The sequence below is a fragment of the Gossypium hirsutum genome, chromosome A02 (genome assembly GCF_007990345.1).
Source record: "Gossypium hirsutum isolate 1008001.06 chromosome A02, Gossypium_hirsutum_v2.1, whole genome shotgun sequence".
Classification (NCBI taxonomy): Eukaryota; Viridiplantae; Streptophyta; class Magnoliopsida; order Malvales; family Malvaceae; genus Gossypium; species Gossypium hirsutum.
In genome coordinates, this window is record NC_053425.1 from 80273198 (window position 1) to 80276933 (window position 3736).

Here is a 3736-nt window from a genome sequence, read left to right on the forward strand (position 1 = left end):
TAATTTGCAAAGGCTTTGATCATGTGAGGATTACCTATTAGTTTTCTTCTTTTTAATTCTTTAATAAGGTTTATCTTAAGATTTGGGGTAAAAATCTTAAGAGGGTTGTAATGTAACACCCCATACCCATAACCCACACTGGAGCGGAATACGAGGCATTACCTAACTCGATCTGATGCACACAAATGTTCCCCAAGTCACCGAGACTTGGTCTAAATTAGAACTTTTCAATTTCTACTTTAAACTTCTTAATTTGGGCCTACGAGCTCCAAATCAACCATTGAAAACTATTCGGGATCAACCCGGGACCTTAAACCATCTATTGAAAATTTTAACTTTGAAACAGGGCACAAGCCCATGTAGAAGGGTAACACGCCCGTGTAGAATTAATTCTAAATGCACACCTACAGGGGTTTTCATACAGCCTGGTACACGCCCGTGTCCCTGGCCCGTGTCCTTCACACGGCCATGACACGCCCATGTCCTAGCCCGTGTGCAAAAACTTGGACATTCTGTTTCTGACGTTAGCATACCCAAAATATCACACGGCTAAAGCACACGCCCGTGTGCTAGGCTGTGTCCATCACACGGCTGAGACACACGGCCGTGTCTCTACTCATGTGTTTACTATCATGCATACTGACTTGAATTTTTTACGTGCAGGGGACACACGGCCGGACCACACGCCCATAGGGCAGACCGTGTGTCATACACGGCCTAGACACACGCCCGTGTGTCTACCTTTGTGGACAATATAAGGCTATTTACCAAGCCTATTTGCCACCCTTACTTACACAACCTACACAAAAGCAACCAAACCAATACAAGGATAACTTATGTAAACCAATCAGCCATAATAGATAACATTCCAATAGTGCATTTTGTTCATCTATGAAAATACATCTTTGCATCTAAATCAAAATGAATATTTGCCACCATTCAAGGCTTAATACAAAATGAAGGGTTACCAACCCAAGCCAACACATTTGGCGAGTTCTCAATGACACAAAAATAGTAAAGTCTAAGCCCTATACATGCCATATTATAAAATATGAATCAAACTATACCGAAAACTTTGATTGATAGTGTGATCGATATCTCTGACTTCCTTTGATCCTTAACCTAGATAAGCAGCACTATAAGAAAATGGAAAAGAGAGGGAATAAGCATAAAGCTTAGTAAGTTGCATATAAATAAATATACAACATAACTTTACCATTAATCAACAAGTATCATAATACACAAGTGGCATAAGCAAAACTTACTCATTAATATTCAATACACCTCATATAGCATATATTGAGCTCACATTTCATACATATCATATAGGCACCTGTACCACTCACAACACAGTTATACTTTCCTTGTTAACTTGAAATCATACTTTCACCGTTGAACCATTCGGAACATTATCGAATACTCATTTAGCCTCAAACATGGGGTCAGGTGCTGATGCCATGTTCCAGACATAGACTTACACAAGTTCTAGCATATCTGTGCTGATGCCATGTCCCAGACATGGTCTTACACTGACACATCTCGTAGCGATGCATATCCCAAACATGTCATACATTGGCTTACGTCTCAAGGCCGATGCATGTCCCAGTCATGTCTTACACTAGAACTCGTCTTAAAGTCGATGCCATGTCCCAGACATGGTCTTACACAAGCTCTCATAATGTGGTCGTTACATGTCCCAGACATGTTTTACGCTAGCTCACAATAACCCATATGTTATAGCATGAATATCCGATTTATTTCCTAGGTTCAAATGGGAACTCTACTATCTCTATTACTATCATGCTTTCTCAATTCCACAAAACATTGTAGTTGTATTATTTACATACAACTTACCTCGGATTACAAAATGTGGCGACTAGTCAATTTAATCGATTTGCTTGGCTTTCCCCCGGTCTAGGTTCGGATTCAGAATTTCTTGATCTATAATAACAAAATGTACTTATTTAGTCACTAAATAAAATTTAGCAATAAAAAATTCATATCTTTGGTAAAGTGACTATGATATCCCGAATTAGGGCCTAATCAGAATAGTGGTTTCGGGACCACAAATCTGAGATAGAAATAATTATTTTATGGTTATTTAGATGTCTATGATATGATTTCATGATTGTGTGAAAATTTCGTGAAGAAATTCTATGCATAAAGTGCTTAATTTGAAGTTAGGGACTAAATTGAATAAGTTACAAAACTTGCATTATAGAAGTTTCTAGTATGAAATTGCTTTGAAATATTAATTAGGAGGTCTTAAATAGCAATTTTACCAATTTCTAAGTTTATGGACAAAAATTGGACATGGATGGAATTTTTGAAAGTTTAATAAGGAAGGGCATTTTGGTCATTTGGATATTAAATGAAATAAAATGGGAAAAATAACACAAAAATGATCATCTTCTCCATAAGTTGCTGCTGAATTTTGCTCTCCACCATAGCTAGGGTTTCAACACTTTTAAGCCTTGATTGTAAGTGATTTCTATGTCCGTTTTTAATGTTCTTTACATTTTTGAAATCCCCGTAGCTCGGTTTACCTATTTCTACCAATATTTTGAGCTAGGGTTTATATTTAAAAAGTTACCCATGAATGATATTCATGAATTTTGATGTTTTATGGTAGAATATGAAGCTTGAGATTGTGTTAAACAACTTTTGCTAAGTGATTTTACGTAAAAAAGACTAAAATGACATAATCGGTAAAAATACCTAATGTTCATAAGTACATGTTAGAGTGAGAATTGGATGTTGCTATAGAAGGGAAAAATGATCAGAATATCATAAAATATAAGAAAATATGATGAAGTTTAATTTATGAGATTTGGGGCAAAAGTGTAAATATGTGAAAGTTTAGGGGCAAAATTGTAATTTTTCCAAAATATGATTTTTGGTTGATTTGAATAATATGAGTCCTAATTAGGCTATATTTGAAATGATAGAGCAAGGAAAATTGAAATTCGGGCTAAAATCGGCAAAATACCAAGTTGTGGACAAAATGGTAAAACTGATCATTTTCGCATATGAGGTAAGTTCAGGTGTAAATGTAGTAACATAATTTTCATTTTAAGTAATTTAATGTTATTTATATGATATGATGATTAATATCATGAAATATTATGCTTTGTGGTTATTATTGAGTAATATGCAAATTATGTGTGCTACTTGTTAAATATGAATTGCTACCGAGTATCGATTTCGATATTCCATGGAAGACGGCAAAGATATGTGATCGAGGAAAAATCCCGTTTGAACCTTGGGAATAGATTAGAATACAAGTGACATGTCACTAAGATTGTAACACCCCGAATTTGGGCCTAGAAGTATTGGGCCTTTAGTGGGGGTCCGTAAGGAGGTTGTATATAGGTATTTAATTGTTTCATTTCATTGCACAATTAAATGTTTGCTTTAGTGGTTAATGGCTTTGAGAAGTGTTGGAGAAGTCCTGGGTTCAAACCTGGACTCAAGCAAAAATTTTGGTTTAAGGTGAATCAACCCTGGGTGTAGTAGGTAGGCCTTAAGAATATTGTTGGAGAAATTGTGACACAAAAAGTCTTGCGGCTTAGTGGCAAGTAGCGTGTGGAGCATTTAAGGAGAGGCATGGGTTCGAATCCCATGGCAAGCAAAGAGCATTTATTTTGCTAACAGGGGGCGGCAAGAGTTGGTGTTGAATTTAAACTCTGATGATGGAGGGATCCCACATCGGGAAGCTAACATAAGAGTGGATGCG